The sequence below is a fragment of the Bactrocera neohumeralis genome, chromosome 5, assembly GCF_024586455.1.
Source record: "Bactrocera neohumeralis isolate Rockhampton chromosome 5, APGP_CSIRO_Bneo_wtdbg2-racon-allhic-juicebox.fasta_v2, whole genome shotgun sequence".
Lineage (NCBI taxonomy): Eukaryota > Metazoa > Arthropoda > Insecta > Diptera > Tephritidae > Bactrocera > Bactrocera neohumeralis.
In genome coordinates this window covers 21350742-21370300 of record NC_065922.1, presented here as the reverse complement: position 1 = coordinate 21370300, position 19559 = coordinate 21350742, and positions in this window count along the sequence as shown.

Below are 19559 nucleotides of genomic sequence, written 5' to 3'. Positions count from 1 at the left end.
TATTACCACACATTTTTTTCATTATAAATTGGCTTTAATTTATAAATGTAATACGAGTCCATCTGATAATAACAAAATAGAGCTGCCTCTAGTTTATGACAAAACTCCACCTGCGTTTTAAATTGTTTCTAGTTTATTTCTTTATCATGCCGCATATGTAGATTCCGTTACCGGCTGTACAGTCAAAAATAAGCTTTCCACTTTGCTTCTCATTTCAAACTTGTGTATTCTTTAGGTTTTCAAATTAAAATGGTTTTACAATTTCACTTTCGATTTTCAAGAGTCTAGATCCGTAATTGCGACATGTGAAAGCACTTATGTAGCTATAAACAGTCAGCGTGATTTCAGAGTGGCTGTTTTTAACGTGTTAATTTCTATATTAGACGCTGCTCGTTTGTGCGCGTTCTCCAAATCAAATATTCGCCATTTTATTTATGCCTTTGTGAGATTACATCTTGAGTATCCTTTTGCCCAACTAATTACACGAGGTGAGGTGATGATAATTGAAGCTGCGTGATATTCACATTTGCAGAAAAAATAAAAATAGTTAAGAATTCTTTAACAGAAACTAAAATAAACTAAAATATTAAGGCACCATTACTAAAGCATACAAAAGCGATCCCAAATTAAAGGTATTATGTAGCAGTACTTACTTTTATCAGCAACAAGAAAAGGTTTCAAAATATACACGGCTAATTAAACTATATATTAAACTTAATGGGAAACTATTTACAAACAGATGATAGTTATAATTGTATTATTTATCCCAAGGGGCATATACAGAACATTTTCAGCTCACTGAGCTAATAGTAAGCTCTCATTGCCCATTTGGTAATTACAGACACAAATGTGTACACATTTCCACTAATTACAAGTATATCAGGTGTACCGTTAGGATATTGCTTGAAAATAATATTTGATGCAAGCCAGCAGAAGTAAGATGTGAAGTGATTATGGCGAGGGGCAAATATATTGGCATTTTTTTCGACATATGTGCTGCCTAGAGATGACTACCATAGTCAAACGCATCACTCATTCAACATTTCATCAACAGCTCTTGTAATTTATAACTTTGAGCTATAAATTTTTCACCTGCGAATATTTAATAGAATATAATTCAATGTTTTAAATAAAAGAAAGAAGCCGTTTAAATAACAAGAGAAAAGCATACTTGATGTCGATTAGTGTTTTGAGGCTGCACATAAATAATAGCTAATTTTCTCGGAAAACGAGATAAGTGGCAAATTTGCTTGAGCGTGCTAAAAACAAGCTGCCAGGGCAGGTCGTTGGGGGCCAGTGAATGTAATCTATTGGTACGAGAAGGCATGTGATTAAATTTAGTTTATACTCAAGCCGCTCTTTTAGCATTATTATATTTTCTCTTGAGACACGAAGTGCAAAAGAAAAATAGTAATATAACATATTGGACAGTGCATAGGTACCGGAGCGTATACTTACCTTTAAGAATTTTAGTGGTTTAAGGAGAATAAGGAGTTAAGTACAGTTTTTAGTAAAATAAAGTTTAAGTAAAAGTTCCCATATATTTTTTCTGTCTGAACAATAGTTTTTCACTTCCGTTTTCATTAAATCCACCCTTAACTTTTACTTCAGCACAATACTTTCGCAGAAATAATTGCTGTTTCATGTCCGAAAACTCACTTCCTGTATTTGGTATATCTCATTTTTGTTATAATTCCTGCTCCCTCTGCTAAAAATTTCACAAAGAAGTTGTGTTTTGATTTTTACCCATATTGCAGGTGAATTTTAATTCAAAATTATTTAACTGTTATAATTACCCTTCTTGAATTAAGTTGACTATAAAATATAATTAAAATTTTACACAAGGGTGCGAGGATGCTTACAATTTCGCCGTGCCTATCTTTAAAAATATATATCGACATAAATATATTATTTAAGTAGTTTTAGTAGCTACAAAATTTAAATATATGACTTGTCAAGTCGGAACTTATTAAAGAAGTCGTAAAGATCCACGTTAGAGCTGCGCTTCATGAAAATTCCATTTCTGTTTGCACTTTACTGCCAAATTTTTTAAAGTTTTAGCTTTTTTCTCGCTGTCATAATGTAAATCATTGAAATGAACAAAGGAAATACCCTAAAAAATGATCTCACAAACATATTCTATTGGTTATATAAAGGGAAGAATTTCATTCATTTTATCTGATATAAAAAACGTACATAAAAACCAACATACATGTGGGAAGAGAGTATATGTGGGTTAAAATAGTTGTGGCATGGAACCACAGCCAATTTGCATAACTGCAAAATTTTCCACATTATTGTCACTTTTATTTATTTCGTAGCTTCAGCTGTTAGCGACACATTCCGCATCGATGGATTAAATAGAAATTATTTACATTCTTGTGGCTCGACGTTTCGACACTTTGTGAACACATGCCTTTCTCAATATGTACGAAAGTTTTGACTTAGATATTTAATTCAAATTTAAAAATTATTATTTTTTGCGCCAAGCGAGTTGGTTAGTATTAGAAAGTGTATTTACATACAATTCTAACATCTAATTTTTTTTTTGTTATAGCATCAAAGCATTTAGTTTTCTTTGTATTCTATTTAATGCAATTAATTTCAATTGCAGTTGCCACTCTTCATTTAAAAAAAGAGTATTATTAACATAAAGCTGTTTTTGGTCTTCGCCCGTTTTATTTATTTATTTAATTAGCTGGCCTGTTGGTATTCTGTCTTCTAAAGCCAAATAGGAGTTTTTTGTTAAAACAAGTTTAACGATTTTGTTTAATATATAATGTAATTTAAAAGCAACAGCTATATTATAGAAACAGAATTATAAATGCGTTTTAATATTATTTTTACATAAACTTTTGTAATAGAGATCTCGGTACCATAATATATATTTTTTAGTAAAAAAAATTGGGTAATTAAATTTTAATCTTATTTTACACATTTTAGTGTTAATTGACTTTGTGATTTGTTTTTTTTTTTATGTAAAAATCGGTTTAACCTTTTAATATTCGAAATATTTTATTGTTGTTAAGTCTTTTAGAATCAGGTCGAGTAATTTAGCTTTTTTCCATGTTTGATTTTTGTTTCTGCTGAGTGAACATTTTTGTTTTTAAAAACGTATTTTTCATTACAAAATTAACATATTTTGTAACTTTCAGTAAATATGCAAGTTTCTTAAAGTTCCCTTTCGAGTAGATTACAGTCTCAACTTTTTATTCAAAAGATATTATGTCGCAACTCCATCCAACATGTGATGTTCTTTAAATGGTACTCTGAATATTTAACTTCATTTCGAAATTCTTTTATTATCCGAATATCACAGCATTTTAATTAAAATCATGTGAAATTAAAAGCCAAATTATATTAAAACATCCAAATATCTAATTTCTGATTTCGTGCCTTACAGCATAAGAGAACATCTTTTTAACATCTCCATTGGAACAACAGAAAAGTTGCAAGATACTTGTATGTATAGAACATAAAAAGGTGGGATCTATGAAACAAGTGGTGGGTTTCCTATGCCAAATATTATGTGCAAAAATGTCAAAACTCTAACCAATCTCTGCTTGTTACAGAATAACATATGCTGGAAGTATCTATACACCTTTAAATGAGTCAAAAATATATTTGCAGAAAAAATTTAATTTTCAAAGTAGTGAACGTCCATAGTAATTTATTAAGCTGTAAGAATGAAATTTCAAAAAGATCTAAGAAAAATTTAAACAATATTTAATGTTTAATACAAAATAGTCAAATTGTTAATTAAAATTTGTAGAATACTTCTGCCACACTTGTATGTCTGTGCATATATTGACTACACATCAACTATAAATATAAAAGTTTTGTGTTTGACACTTCCTTGACCCATTTTTGCGAGGTAGTCATCGCACAGTGGGGTATTTGTCCCTGAAACTGTAGATCAATTCAAACGTACATTTCATTGAACAAATTTGGATTGATTAATATTATTTGCATCATTTTTACTAAAAAAAAGTCAATTCCGAAAACAGCTTAGTGGGAAATTTTTTTTTACGAAGGTTTACATAGTATTACCAAAGAGCAAATAAACTGAAAGTTATGTTGCTATTCTTATATTTATATGATTATACATTATTGCTACGGTTTTAAGCATCAGGAATAACAAATTAATAATCATCACTGTCTCTACTACTATAATCATCAGTATCTGTACTATCAGATTCATCATTATCATCATCATCAGGATTTGCTGGAGGAGCTGCTGATTTCAAAAGTTCCAAAGCTGTTTGCGGCAAGCTCTTAGATTTTTTGTTTTTGTTTGTTAATTTTGTTTTACTTGAAATCAATGGATCTGAAGTAACTAAAAATCTCTTTAATATATCCTCATTACATTTTGTTCGACTATCTTTTAAAATCTTTATTTCGAGCTTCCTGTGCTTCCTCTGATAGTTGGCCAATTGGAAGCAAAGCGTGTGCTATAATTTCCGGTCCGTGGATAAAGAATTTATGTAAAGTTGGAGTCATATTATACCAGGGATAACATTGTACAAAGTATCGGGTAGTGTTTTGTGCAAAATCACGAAACTTCTCTATATCTATTTCATATCCCGAAGTAACCACCACTAATAATTTATGCATTCTTTTTATCAGCTCCAAGTCAACTTTCGTTATACTTGCAGATAGTTCTGCATTTTGGAAGAAACGTCTGGCTGTATTTCCATTATTACTATTTCCACATCCAGGTTTTGGTTGATCAATGATTAATCCAGCTTTTTCTCTAAATTCCTTTATTATTCGATTTTTATTTTCATTTACGACTTTCTTATCACTTTCTGATCTGGCTTGCCATTTCTTTATTGGTAACTTATATGACAAGTGAAGAAGGCATTCGAAAAACCTTATCCATCCGTGTAATGTAGATAGTCCAAATTGTAAATTTTCTGTTTTCACCTCCTTTTCGATCATTTTGTCAATTAAATTAAATTCTCTACTCATTCCGCCACACAAGTAGCACTTTTGGGTAGAGGATGCTTCTGTTAAGGCATTGCAAACTTTTCCGTCTATCATTGATAAAATTAAAGTGTGTCTCACTTTTACAAAGTTATCGCCGTACGGTACAGTAGAGCAAGAAAAATCCCTTATCTGCTCTTCTACTCTATTTTTTTCTGCTACTGAAACTCTTGCGGACGCTTTTGCAAATGACATTCTCAAAGGTCTGCAAAATCTGGTGGAAGAGGGTCGAGGATTTTGCCATATTATTTTTTCCTCACAAACCAATTTAACAGGAACAATGGAAGTCATAAAAACCGATGAATCGCTTGCTTCTGCTCCATGGAAAGCTTGTTTATACAAACTATGACCTGAACTACCATCAAAGCCCCACTTCGTATACAAGCAGAATTTAGACAACTTACTTTTATCTAGAGTGACGATAGCTTCATTTTGATGTAATAATAATCGTTCAACAGTGTGATTAACAGGGTTTGCTAATAAAAGCAATGCCCGAATCTAACCAACTACGATTTGCTCTGAAAAAACGCTCTTCTATTCTGTGTGATCGTGTCCAACGAGCCTTAAATTCCACGAAAAACATTCTCACTCAGTTATCAAATTCATCCATATTGTCATCTGTGGGCTTAAATCGTTTTTTCAACTCATCTTTTAAATATTGGAATCTTTCTTGAAAATTTTGGCAACTTGAGTTCCGCATAATATCATATACGCCAGACGCGTGTTTTAAAAAGCGAATTAGAATTTACTCCTAAAATCAAAAACAATTTTTTTAAAGAAAACCCGAATTAAGTTGCATTCCCTTCCACCATCTTTCGTTTGTAAACACTTCTGTTATCTACGTGACATGTATGTAGGTTGCTGACAATATTATTACAAGAACAGTCACATACATGCATGTAAAGAAGTTCCGTTCTTTATTACATATGATTCATAAAGAAAACAAATTACATACATACATTTTTCCATACTTTAGTAAGCTTGTTCTTATATTATTGCAATGAGTTTATGATGAAAAGTTGAATATTTTAAAAAAGGCAGAAAAGGGCAACTTTTTTTTTTAATATTAGTCCGATATGCACAGATTATGGTAAATGCAAAATTATGATATACACTCACGCACAAAAAAATATATGTATATATAAACATGAAAAATACCAATTTTTTTAAGGCTTAAAACAAAAATCAATTAAAAATTTAAACACACTTTTTTTCAAACCCAAATATACAATATAAACACTTGAACTACCTGAGGTTGAATGTCCATATTAACTTTAAATCTTTCTTTGGAAATTATTACGAAAAAATACTTTAGTCACCGACGAAATTACACAAATCACCTCTTGCTAACAAACTTGTTATAAATAGTCAACTTTGTGAGCTTAGTGTTGCAAAACGGTTAAGGAAAGAACAAAAATACTTTAAGTTAGTGATGTGAAATATTGTCTAATTTTACGTGGTACCTAATACATTAAACATATTTCAATTTCATTTTTTGAATTAATTCGCTAAATCAGTGTGAAATAACCCAGTGTGCATCGTAGCTAAGCTTACGAAACATCTGATTGGTTATTCACCAAATTAAAACATTTTGGGTGGTCACGAAAAGCGTCGCTAGCAAGCAATTTTAGGTTAAAGTCGTTCAAATACAAATGAAAGTTCACAACCGCCTATGTATTTGTTGATATGAAAATATACTCTCTTTTATTTAGCTTTTCTAATGAACATATGTAAGCAAACAAAATATACTTATACCTATGAGCTACATTAACTTTTAGATAACCTGTGAATTAATGCGCCTACAACTTGATGAAATCATACCATGAAATGATTTTTTAATGAAACAGCAAAGCTAATATAAAAGTTTTATGATTTCATGATACAAATTTTAAATATAAATCAATGACGTTAATGATGTTATTACATTTTCTATTCGGCTGATCTTATAAGCCTTATTTGATCTTAAGCAATGTCAAATTTGGTGAAATGAGCATATGATCTTTGCCATATTTTTTATCGAAGAATATAAATCTGGTCTAAATGAGGACAAATACACGTTATTTAGATATCAACCCATCAAAATGGGTAAACTCGTCTCTTTTTAAACTCTTAACAAGTGTAAAGTCTCTCCGATTTTTTAATATTGATATAAAACGATTTGCAGGCGTCCTTTTCTCACCAAGAAACTGCTCATCTGTCGGAACGGTCGATATAGGACCACTACAGCAACTACCATACAAACTAAACAATCGAAATCAAGTGCTTGTATGGATAAATTTTTCGTTATACCAGATATATTAATGAAATATTGCTTGGATCATTAGCTAAGGTAATAATGCAATCTTCGAATCGGAATCAAAGATCTTCTAAAGAGCCTCTGTTATTTGAGAATTTTAGCTGCGGTGAAACCGAAGTTAACATTTTTTAATGTTTTAATTTTTTCACAATATTTACTGTACGATTGAACATTGCTACTAGAAATTGCCGTATTAAATATTTTAATTCGTTTTATATTCGTCAAGCAAGTAATAAAACATATTTAAGCTGACGTTTCTTCTTTTCGATAGTTCTGTTTTGATCTTTAATGGAACCGCCAACGTAAATGGTAACTAAAAGTTGTTATTTCGCTATTACAAAGCTGTGAGTTGGCAAGTATTTCTGAAGAATCTCATATTGCCATAATTAATATTAAAATTTTTGATGTCACTAGAAATAAACGCGTTTGTCGGTTATTTTCCTAATTGCTCGGAATCTTAGCAATTAAACATGTACATTAGATCAGTATGTGCTTTTGCAAAGTTTTGGTGATACAATTTCAAGTATTTTAATTAGTAATATTTTGTTATGTAAAAATTTAAATAATTATTATCATTATATTAAATTATTTATAAAAGAGTTCTGTATATATTATGTTGTGTAAATATATAACGTCCATTTATATTTCTAAATGAATAAGTATTTGCGAAAACGACTAAAATTGCACCTATTGATAGTTACGAATACGATATGGCGGACGTAATCGTGATTTAAGAATTTTTGGAAGTGGATTTTTTTTATATATGCTACTTCTTAAAAATGACATGTTGGGAACAACTATATGATGCATATACATATAAATTATTAAAAATTAAAAATTATCCATGCTTTTATCGAAAGGCATGACTTTCAAAGGCTACTGATTTTTCTCCACGGAAATCTGTATCTATTTCAGCTTTTGTGTTAGTTTTGAGGCCAACAGTCACACCAGAATACATGGATATAAATAACTAAGATCGTTTTAATTTTTAAAAATAGTCACAGAACAATTTCAAAAAGAGTTCTTAGAGTCGCAAACCGGACTTATTTCGACACATATTTTCTAAAGCCACTTAAGTGCACTCACGTATTGTGTTTACATATGCACAAATGTACGCATAATTAGTAATAATCTTTTGGGTTAAAGCGTTAGCTCTGTCTTGCATACTACTTATCCATTCCTATGCTTTTTCCTGAACTTTCGTCGGCACTACTAATTTACCACATTAGTTAGTATGAGGTCACGGCAAATGGTGCAGTAGAAGTCCTGATTGTAATGTGTTGGTTGCTCATGTTTACACCCGCTGCCGAAATAAGTAGTCGTCTAAGCACTCGTAACAGAAAAGTTTTCATTGACTCACACATATGCGTATATACATATATATATGTGTGAGTTATTTACATACTTTGTAGAATGCTGTTTCGCTTTGAGATTACACAGCAGCATAAGCTGCACACTCGCTACACTTTTGTTAGTACATATGTACATATATACGGATATATATTTGTGTATATGAGTTTGTGTGTGGTTCTGAATAAAGTCAGTTTTGTACAAAGCTTTAACCATAATCGTAGATAAAACTTAGTTTGTACCCTTTAAAAGTTCTCTGATCAACTTCGATTATGCAAAATTTGCTCACTGTTCTATTTTTTATTTTTTCTGGATGTTATCTCTTTTCTTGCAACTACCTGCCTAAGCTCAATTCTAAAATTAGTGGGATGGGGATTATTGATCGAAACATGGAAAGAATGTTTCAGCAGAAGTTGACATGGATTCTTCAAGAACTGTTGTTTCTTACTTTTTATTTAAATATCTCATTACTCAAAGTCATTAGGAAAAATCCATTATTTTATACACTAATAACTCGATTAGTAACCAAAATATTTATTCACAGGAACTTTTACACATGTATGACTGCCCTTGTAAAATTGGCTTACATTTATCTTAGTCAAGAGATGAAGAAGCCTTCAGAACCTTCAAATAAAAAAGCTCGAGTAAAAACGGTGAAGAGCTAGGAATGAGGATCCGAAGTCAGCAAAATGGACTTTGGAGTCAGACTTAATCAGCATTGGTTTAATAAATGAAATAAAAAAATATTCAAACCACAGGATGCCATATACTGTGACTTTTCAGATTTTTTTTTAGAAAGTTTCACTAACCAAATATCTATTTTTTCAACATGATACTGTTCTTGTATCTGTAACCGCAAGTGAATTGAATTCTCATCTGATAGTGTAATTTTATGCTTCTTTTATTTTCACATATGTGAGAAGGCCATGCTAACTATTAGATGAACTCATGGGGATTCCATATAGCGTAGTGAACGTATAATTACAGTGGTATATGTTCACGTTTGCCTTCTGCACACTTTAGCTTATATAATTTTATAAAAGTGAACAGAAATGAAATATCGGAATGTTATAACTTCGACAATAGTCACTTTATATGGGTTAAAAAACTGTCGGAAGAAGTTCATTCGAGTTATTTATGAACGTAAATATTGTGAGGAAAAAATACGATAATATCGCTTTGCGTGAAATTTCTCTAATACATATTTCAGATTTTTCCATACGCTATTAAAAAGCATTATCTAATGTTAGCTCACACACAAGCATGTGCTTCTCGAGTATCTATTATTGTGAGTGAAATTGGGTCTTAATAGGCATCTAGTTCCCATGCCAACCAATAAATGCTATTGTTAACCAAACCGTACGACTACAATGCCATAAATATCATTTGTTTACATTTCATATTTTTATTTGACATAATTGTATGCATACAGAAAAGTAATACTCGTATTGTCGTCAAAGTTACCGATAGAATGGGCTCATTTATTTGTTTTTCATTGATCTGATTTATTATATTACTTGTATATGGTATCAGTTTTAGTAATTTAAAAGTAACTAGAAACGCTCTCTTAGAACACAGTCACTAAATGATTGTAAACTAGTGTAATTTATCAGATAACCCTAATACAGATGCCAACCCATATATGTTCAGTTAATCTTACCTTTAAGAATAATTCGACATAGTATTTGACGAAATTTTTTTTCTCTCACATATGTGCAATATTTTGAATATCTCTTTATTCGAACTGAATTCAAGCTCTGCTGATATTCGAAAAAAATTTCTTTTTTCAAAGTAACATTGTGATAATGAGTATGTCCCAGTATTTTTTGTATTTGTTACTCTTTTCAAAATTCCAATTTTCGGACCGCTTACTATTTCAGAACGTAGTTCACTTTATACAAAAAATTTGCTATAGACATATTTGTATATGAATACTCACACACGCACATGCTTGCTCAAATGGATTTGGTAGCTAAGGAGTCACATTCTTACTTTTGCTCTGTTTCATTCTTAATATATGTATGTATATGATGACTTAACAAGTAAGGAAGGGCTAAGTTCGGGTGTCACCGAACATTTTATACTCTCGCATGATAAAGTGATAATCGAGATTTCATTATACGTCATTTACATATCTTTCAAATACCGTATTTGTGTAAAGTTTTATTCCGCTATCATCATTGTTTCCTAATGTATGTACATACATATACATATATTATACAGAAAAGGCATCAGATGGAATTCAAAATAGCGTTATATTGGAAGAAGGCGTGGTTGTGAACCGATTTCACCCATATTTCGTACATGTCATCAGGTTGTTAAGAAAATATTATATGTATACCGAATTTCATTGAAATCGGTGGAGTAGTTCCTGAGATATGGTTTTTGGTCCATAAGTGGCGAGGCCACGCCCACTATCAATTTTTCAAAAAAGCCTGGATGCAGCTTCCTTCTGCAATTTCTTCCGTAAAATTTAGTGTTTCTGACGTTTTTTGTTAGTCGGTTAACGCACTTTTAGTGATTTTCAACATAACCTTTGTATGGGAGGTGGGCATCCATTTCTTCCATTTTGCACTATATTTGAAGAAAACGACTCTGCAGAGTTTGGTTGACATAGCTATAGCGTTTCCGAGATAAACTTTTCCAAAAAAATTGCGTCCAAATATGCCCCTCCCTAATGCGATCCTTTGTGCCAAATTTCACTTTAATATCTTTATTTATGGCTTAGTTATGACACTTTATAGGTTTTCGGTTTTCGCCATTTTGTGGGCGTGGCAGTTGGCCGATTTTTTTTTAAATGAATAAAAATTTTCCTGTCGTAGAATTGTAGTCTAGCTAGGATCAATTATATGTTATTTAGTTGATATAAACCGTACTTTTTCTTATCTCCAGAATGTATAATTTTACATACAATCAAAATGTCAGATTTTCAAAATATATGAATGGAGTTGCTTTGTTTCAGCACACAAAACGTTAACCATCAACTTTGATACAAAGTAGTCATACTATTGTCTTATTTATAGGGTACATAAACCAAAATTTATCACCCTATTTATGTGCTGTCATCCGTTAAGCAAACGATCGATGGTTCTTTTGAAATTGAACAATTTTATGTTTGTGTGGATTAAATATTGCTGTTCTTAAATAAAGCTTTATGATGTTTACAGCTTGTTAATATGCTGAAGCGTAGAGTATATTGCAAGTTCAATACTACAATATCTACTTTATCATTATTTTTGCACTGTGACACCACAGCTGTTATGAATCGTTTAGTACTTTCCTGTTCACACTTAACAGACAACGATCATACTTGTGTAAACGTTTACTGTCGTTTTTAATTTTCGTACATGTGCCCACGTATACAAGTACGTATATATATTATATTTAATATCTTGTCGAGTTTAGAGCGTCCTCCTACTCATTTTAATCAATTTGAAAACCATTTGTCGCAACTTAAAATGTGTAAAATGCTATAAACTGAGCTTGACAATGCTGAATCTTTAACAAATTTCTTATTCTAGATTTTGAAACTATAATTTCAATTTATATATAATTAATACACGATGTTTTCAAATTTTTAGCGACTACTGGGACCGAAGAGTGATAGGAAATATACCATTAAATTTTATTTCTGTGTATTTTTTTACATCTCAAATAATGTTTTCTCTTACTAAGCTTTAGAGTTACTTTTGTGTCCAACAGTCACTCCAAAATAGATTTATATAAAGAATTTAGATACTGTTAATTTTCAAAAAAAAATCAAAAAAAATTGTTAGAGTCACAAACTGGACTTATTTCGACACTTACTTTCTTAAGCCTCTTAAGTGCACTCACATTCGTATGCTCACATTCGTATGCTCACATAGTATGCACACTTGCACGTATAATTTGTGATAATCCTTTAGCTTAAATATTAGTGCTCGCTGTACTTTGTGTACTATTTATCCACACTTATGCTTTTTGCTGAACTTTCATTTGCACTACCACTTTACTACATCAGTTAGTACGAGGTCGCGGCAAAAGGTGAAATGGAAATCGCGTTTGAAATGGGTTAGTTCCTCACTCTTGTTCTCTTTTTGCATCCGCTGCCGGAATATGTACTTAACGAAATGCCTACTACACTTTTTTTAATACATGTATGTACCTGTGTATATGAGTTTGTTTGTGAATCTACATTAAAAGACTTGTATACATACATATGTTTAACTATAATCATATTATTGTCTTCAAAACTTTGCTGTATAGTTTCCAAGTTTGGTACATCAGCTTTGACTGCGCACAATTTTCTTACTGGTCCAATAATTTAGTTTTGCTGTATCTTACCTTGTTTCTTGTAACTATCTACCTAAGCACAAATCTAATGTAAGTAGGTTAGGGATTACTGATCGGGAAATGGAAATGATTAAACGTTGACTAATATGGATATTTCAGTAGAATCCGAAGTTAACCTGAAATATACATATTTAAAATCTCTGAAAGTAAAAATATTACTTATCTATTATTCGTACTTTTTATTTAAATTTTTCTTTATGGAAAAACACTAAGAGAATATCCAATGTTTTATATTATTTTCATTATTTTCCTGGTTATCTTAGACAGCTCCTGATTGGAAATACTTATATCTACGTATGACCCGGAAAATGCTGCTTTTGTATTCGCAAGCTTACACCCATGTCATCTCTTACCTGAAGTAGTGAAGAAGAAGGCTTTAACATACTTACCACTCAGAGCACTAAAAGTAAATGCTCAACCAGAGACGGTGAAGAGCAGGCGAAAACGGTGGGAAGTCAGTAGAAATCGGCGTCATACATTTCGGTTGATCCCCGATCCCCAATTACATATACAACATTTGAGGAAGCAATTCGTTTGGGCTGTAGAGTATACATTGCTCCTCTATCCGCAATATGAGCTAGATTAAAAGATCCATTTTATAATTTCAGTGCGATTACTTGGGGGTTTACCCATAGGAATTATAAGTATATATTCAAATATGCCTTTAGGTTTATGGCTTGCACGATTTAGCTTATGAATATCAAAGCGTAAATATATACGTGCTTATAACGTGAAGTAGCATTTTACAGCGTTACTTGTTAGTCGTCTTCCCCATAGTACATGTAAATATCTTCTCACTTGAACTTACTGATCATGAAGACATTAATATTTATATTTGTTGAACTACCTATATCGTTTCATAGTTGCCTCAAATATCTTTATACCCTAACCAGGGTATATTAAAATTGACACGAAGTTTGTAAGAGACCCTATAAAATTTTTGTATACATATATATATATAGCTATATAGCACATAGCTGCCTTACAAGCTGAATAGTCAGAATCAAGTTCTAGCAAAAAGTTTTTTTGTATTTGTGAAGGGTATTATAGCTTCGATACAATCGAATTGAACGTTTTTTCTTGTCTTAACAGCCATTAAACACTGCTTCATAAAATTTCTCACAAGCGACTCTTACTAGCGGTAAAAAATATTATGTTCATATTTATATGTATTATGACATATACGTATATACTTAAGTTGGCTGAAATTTACACCAATATTCTGACGGCTCTAGTTAAAATCCCGCACAGTGTGCAAAAATATACCATTGCAAAATTTTTTTTCTAAATTTCTGATTATTACTTTTTACAATGTACCATATTTTCCACTCTTTACTTTTGCTAAATCTCTTATCACAATTACACACATAATATGTCTTACACCATCCACAGGTTTGTTCATCGCTTGTGTTGGTTTAAACTCGCGAATGGGTGGATATATATGTAGTAGGTCAGCAGTATCCTGCTGTCTTCTCATTTGGAGTTTATCACTCTTAATTCAAAGCGCTACAAACCTTCATTGTAAACTTTTTCAATCGCTTGGGGAATTAGTTGGTTAGTTCAAATCATTCTCCTGTTTCTTTAAATGCTTTGCAAGCGTTTGAAGAACGATTTTCAAGCGGCAAGCAACATATCTTTGTCCATTTAATTTCAAATTTTCCTCAGCTTTAAATTGGTTGATGTTTAAACCTTTCGTAAGACCGAAATCAAGAAGATTTAGATATGGCGTCACAGTGGATCATTCTTTACTTGAAATAAAATCGGATAAATTTTGATTACACCAGGACGGAGTGCATTGTGCTTGGTGGGAAAATATTCGGAGGCATAAAACTTCTGGCCTTGTGGTAAAAGATGACCTTCAAACATGTTATATATAATAATTTTTGTAAATTTTGACTCCTTGTTTGATGAATAGGAATCGCAAATTTTCCTTTAGTGATATTGTTCCCAGGACATTTACTTTGGAAACAGTTTGGTATCATCCAACAGTCAGTTTATCTCTGGGAGCATCTGCCAGACTCACTGCATATAAGCGGTTCTTTTGCTGATTGTAGCTATATAGAAAACCATTTTTTCATCCGCAAAAAAAATTCAGTCTCCAACGTAGTAGTAATTTGATTATATATAATATATTTAATTTTATAAAGCTGGAAAAAACGCAAAAAAAAAGTGGCAATTTTTCTGGGTTTTAGTTTTCGTGTCATCTATTGTTAAGAAAACCATCATACCAAAAGCCACAAGTGTATGACATATTGTCTATTTTTTATATTTGTATATTGACAGGCGAAAAAAACAAATTAAAATTTTTCTACCACAAAATATACACCTAATTGAACAATGGATGTCAATTATGGTAACTTACCATTTCTTTCTTACGTTTATTTGGTATATATATCCATATGTATATAGCAACAAATAGAAAACCGTGAACTTTGTCTTGTTTTAGAATATTGGAAAATAAGTATTTTTGGATGTATTTAAATATTATGAAGCAAAACTCATAATTAGCCATATAAATATATTTTTTAATTATTTATTTTTGTATATAAGTATTATATTTTATCAACTGCTCTACAATACGATTATTTGTGTAACGCTTGTTTGATGAGCTTTATGTTCCCAGTTTTTACATCCTATAAATTTGCAGAAATCCGGAATTTCTTGCGCTTTTGGAAATTGATGAACTTGGCAATACTGTCAAAAGTGTTGGGAAAATGTCTATTTTTTATAAGGCCTCAACTTTATTATAGTTTCTACGTTTATGGTATACATATAATTTGGCAAAATAGAAAACCGTGAACACGCTTGTTTTAGAATATTGGAAAATAAGTATTTTCGGATGTATTTACTATTATGAAGACTCATAATTAGCCATATGAATATATTTTTTAATTATTTATGTTTGTATATAAGTATTATACTCAACTGCTCTACAATACGATTATATGGTTTCTTACATCCTATAAATTTGCAGAAACGTGGAATTTTGCTCCCTTTTGTCCTCTACTTGTTAACTGTAATTGGCACCACAACAGCTGTCAGAATTTTAGCAGTATATAAATTGTTTAATACTTTTTCTCGTTACATAATCAGACTGCCTGTAGGAGAACTTGCTTGTGTTAACATTAACCCCTATGTTTTATGTATATAACATACTCTTACATATACTCGCACATGTGTATATATGTATAATTTATTCAATATCTTTTCGAGTTTATAGTGTCCACCTACTATGGTATATTAATTTAAATCAATTTGGAAACCATTTGTCTCAACTTAGAAATATCATAAATTGTCAGCTTAATAAGGGTCCCTCGAAATACATACATACATATATGCTTTACCAATTTATTATCCCAGTCGTTAGCGATAATTTCAGAATTTAAATATTTATTTTAAGAAGATGAATAATTAAGTTTTAATTCTTCAATTGATTGGAATTGAAATCTTTAAAATAAATAAATATTAGGCAAGCGGAGTTATAGATGCAGTGCATAATTCAAATTGAAAAGTATCACTGCGTTCACTTATTTTAGTTAATACAGTTATATAAATTTTTTCTTCCGTTGAAGCTTTTACTGCGAACTGCGAAAAGTTTAATTTAACATGGTCATTGATTTCATTGTTCTTAATTTGCTCTGATATTCTTACCACATTTACCTTTCACCTTTTAGACTACTATTAGGCACCCAAAACATTATCACCCGTCGATTGCTGAATAACTTTTCCTGTTTTTCTTTTATCCCGAAAGCATGTGATTTATTTATTCGCATTTCTCTTTGCCTCGAGGTGGTATATATATTTGCCATATCCTTCACTACCGAGACTGAAATAATGTTACGTATACGCCTAGTGGCCACTACTTGCTATTTGTTGTTAAGCGAAGAGTGCGCAGCAGGTGGTGAAACCAATCAAGAACCCTAAGATATGTTTGTTAAGTACTAAAAAGTTTAGAATGAAACCAAAAATTTAATTTTGCTGATAAGAAGTGCTGAAACAAGTTTATAGAATTTATTCCAATAGTAGGGGTTTCAAAGTTGTACTCTAAAAGATAGTTTTTATCAACAAAACAAAAACGCGTCGGAATAAGCATCAGCTAATTTTGATTTTTCTAAAACAATTTATGATATGGACGTTTGGAGACCTCGAGTCAGACCTGTCAGAGAAATATTCAATTCTCATTAATGTTGAAACACCATTTTTTTAATCATTATTAAAATTCGATGACTTGACGTATGGGTAATATAAAAGCAAAATTTTTAATTTTGTTGTAAACTTTTGAAAGAACTTAAAATAGTATTTTCATCTAACATTTCTTTCCAAATTATTAAAAAAAATTTTAACTATTAGCAAATTAAATTTAGCTGAATTCAGAAAACCATTAGTATTGCTTTGGAACACAGAATCCCGGATAATATATTTCAGCTCTTTCAGCTATTTCGTTGCAGATTTTTGCGCAAAATTCACAATGAATTCATTCAAATGAATGAATAAATTTGTATAAAATTGAGTTTTAAAAATGTATGTTAGGGTGGGTCAAAAACACGGTTATTTTTTCACTTGGTACTCTGAAAAATAGGTTTTCAGACATTTCTCCAAGTATGAGCTCTTGTGATACGAAGGCCTTCTTCGTAATAGTTTTCTATTTATTTCATTTCATCACATATAAAAGTTCAATTCTCGCTAGCCACTACTTGAAACATATCTCGCTTTATAAGTTTTGTAGGAAAATGAATGCATCTCGTACGATTTTTTCGTAGTTTTGATGGTTTTAAAGCAATATTATTTTTAGTTAAGTTTTAGCTTAATGAAAAATTATAGTTTTTTTAGGAAATTTACTGCTTAACAAAAATTGTCACTTAAGTTCTGCAGTCCATATTACTTATACGCTTTGGTATATTTAAAAAAATTTATTTGCAAACAAGTTTCAGCTAAGTCAAAACATATCAAAACTGATTCTTAAAGAATTGTGGAATATATTTATACTCTCGCAACAAGTTGCTAGGAGAGTATTATAGTTTTGTTCACATAACGGTTGTTTGTAAGTCCTAAAACTAAAAGAGTCAGATATAGGGTTATATATACCAAAGTGATCAGGGTGACGAGTAGAGTTGAAATCCGGATGTCTGTCTGTCGTCGTCTGTCCGTCCGTCTGTCCGTCTGTCCGTCCGTCTGTCCGTCCGTCCGTCCGTCTGTCCGTCCGTCTGTCCGTCCGTCCGACTGTCCGTCCGTCCGTGCAAGCTGTAACTTGAGTAAAAATTGAGATATCATGCTGAAACTTTTTACACGTATTTGTTGGCTCCATAAGAAGGTTAAGTTCGAAGATGGGCAAAATCGGCCAACTGCCACGCCCACAAAATGGCGAAAACCGAAAACCTATAAAGTGTCATAACTAAGCCATAAATAAAGATATTAAAATGAAATTTGGCACAAAAGGATCGCATTAGGGAGGGTCATATGTGGACGTAATTTTTTTGGAAAAGTGGGCGTGGCCCCGCCCACTACTAAGTTTTTTGTACATATCTCGGAAACTACTATAGCTATGTCAACCAAACTCTACAGAGCCGTTTCCTTCAGGCATTTCCATAAACAGTTCAAAAATGGAAGAAATCGGATAATAACCACGCCCACTTCCCATACAAAGGTTATGTTGAAAATCACTAAAAGTGCGCGCACGTTAACTGACTCCACAAAAACGTCAGAAACACTAAATTTTACGAAAAAATGGTAGAAGGAAGCTGCACCCAGGCTTTCTTTAAAAATTGAAAATGGGCGTGGCGTCGCCCACTTATGGACCAAAAACCATATCTCAGGAACTCCTCGACCGATTTCAGTGAAATTCATATTATGTTTTCTTAACACCTTGATGACGTGTACGAAATAGGCGGAAATCGGTTCACAAATCATGCCTTCTTTCCAATATAACGCTATTTTGAGTTCCACTCATTTCTGTATAATATTTCCGTAGCATCTATGGTTGAAATTGGCGAAAAATTCACAACCAACTTCCATATGGGCCACAATTTTTGAAGTCCATCTGATCTGTTCACGTTAAAGTAATATAAGTTCAACAGAGTGAAGATAACGACCAAACTTGCCAAATACTGTATTTCTGGTAGTAGTATAGCCTGAATAAAATCACCGATCAATTACTTATTGAAAATATCGGTAAATATCTCAGATATTCTAAACATATTCATAGATGATGTGTTCCTTCCCACACAGTGTTCGTCTGTCAAAATGGGCAAAATCAAGCCAAAGTGCCCCCACATACTTCTTATTTGATTTTCACACCAAGTGGACTTTGCCAGAATATATTGGTCAAATTTTGAATTACCTTTCTAATAAATTTGCATGGAAATATGTTCATACTTAAGTCAACGTGTTGGATTCCTCAGCATATGTAATAACACGATTTCTGCCTTTACTTTTTACTTACGCCGAATACGTATTGTACTTCCTAAGATATCTTTAAAAAAAATTTTAAAAAATACAAAAATGTGACCTGGAAAAGGAAAGGGGGTTTGGGTCAAAAATTTAATTTTCACTTTTTTGGTTTGGGTGGGAAAATGAAAGCTTTTTTTACTGATAGAAT